Source organism: Alexandromys fortis, unplaced genomic scaffold (assembly GCF_014885135.2).
Source record: "Alexandromys fortis isolate MF-2015 unplaced genomic scaffold, M_Fortis_MF-2015_v1.1 scaffold_4, whole genome shotgun sequence".
Taxonomy (NCBI): domain Eukaryota; kingdom Metazoa; phylum Chordata; class Mammalia; order Rodentia; family Cricetidae; genus Alexandromys; species Alexandromys fortis.
The window spans coordinates 30,528,572-30,530,315 of NW_026067944.1; positions in this window are offsets into that span (position 1 = coordinate 30,528,572).

Below are 1,744 nucleotides of genomic sequence, written 5' to 3' on the forward strand. Positions count from 1 at the left end.
CCCCCTCCCTCTCCAATCCGAAGAGCAGGATATTCATTCTTGAATCAAGGAAATAATCGTTGCGAGAAGAAAAATGCTAGATACTGTAAATAAAGCAAAGCAAAACAAAAATAAAAGCCAATATAGCCCATATTTAGAAAGTATTTCAGCATGTCATTTTCTCATAACCAGTTCCAGTCTCTTCGTCTTATTAATACTGGTGTCCCAGTGACAGGGAGTTACTCCCTGCTTCCCAATGGTTCCAAGACAGACGCTAGACCAAAGACTCACTGGCATATTCCATAAAGTTTCTTTTCTCTTTCCGCGGGAGCAATGTTTGATATCTTTCTTTCCCCAATCCTGTCATGTGGAAAACTGAAATTTCAACAATCATAAAATATTTTATTGCCGTATGGTTATTTAATACATGTGGCTGGGATCTGTGTATGGTTTGTTGCACCAGATTCATGGACTGCAAGGTTGGCCCCATTATGGCATTCTTGAGAAGTGGTGGAACCTTTAAGGGGTGAGGTCTAGTGAGAGGTGGTTAGATTGACTCTTGGAAAATATTAACAGGTCAGAGAGGACAGTTAGGTTCTGTGGTACTAGAATGGTTACCACAGTTCAGCTTTTCGACTCTTCTCTTCTTTTTCCCCCTTTCTGGCCGCATGACCTCTCTTTCGTATGCTCTGAGGCTCTCAAAACAAGTTAATCTCCGTGCCATGCTTTGCGACCTTCAGAACTGTAAGCTAAACTAGTATCCCTTCTTCCAAAAGGATTTACCAAGACCTTCTTCCTCACAAGATGGATGCACCAGGAGATGCTAGCATTAAGAAAATGACTTCCCAATGATAACCAAACTACATTCTATAGAGACACAGTGGTTGGATATAGAGTAAGGGACTGGGAAGGGCAGATCTCTCAAGGAAATGGAAATAGAATACATAGTTATGGATGGATATGGAGGGCTGGAAATGGAAAATCAAGTAGGGAGTGGAAGGGAATTGGGGAATGAAGGGGAAATTAAGGAATATTTGAGAGCTAGTATGGAAACCTAATACAGAAGAAGAAGCTTCCTAAAATATATGCATATGTGAAGGTGAACTAAATGAAATTGCCAAATAACAGGTGAGACAGCCCCCACTGGCCCTCTCTTGTCACAAAATGAAGCTTTCAGTACATGGATTAGGTTACATCTAACAGAGTTGTTGGCCAAAGGGGCCCCATGGGACCTCCCCCAAATAAACCAAGCTGTTGCCAAGCCTCTAGGTTGCTCTCCACAAACTGACAGCAAAGATCAGCTGCTGAAGACAGCACCTACACAACTCACTGAACATGGGGAACTCTAGCTGGTGTTAACACAGAACCTTCACCGCTGCATGCTAGCATCTTTGGTACAGGAAGGTACTCTGCACGCTACCATATGAGAAATATAAACACCAAACCAGCCACAAATCTTTTGATCTACAATAGTGTTCTGCCTGCAAGATATTCTGGTGCAATCGTGGCACACTGTAGGAGTAACCAGCCAATATCTGATTTGACTTAAGGCCCACTGGCCAACTCCATGAGATGGAATCCATACCTGACATTGCTTGGGTGACCAAGGACCTAAGACTAGACAGTCCAGGGACATAGGGTAAAACTAAATACTACTTCTCTAAAAAAAACAAAACAAGAGAAAAGAAAAAGAAAAACCTTCCCCTCAGGGCTCAGGGAACCTGCAAAAGAGGTGGTCGAAAGAGTGTAAGAGCCAGTCATGATG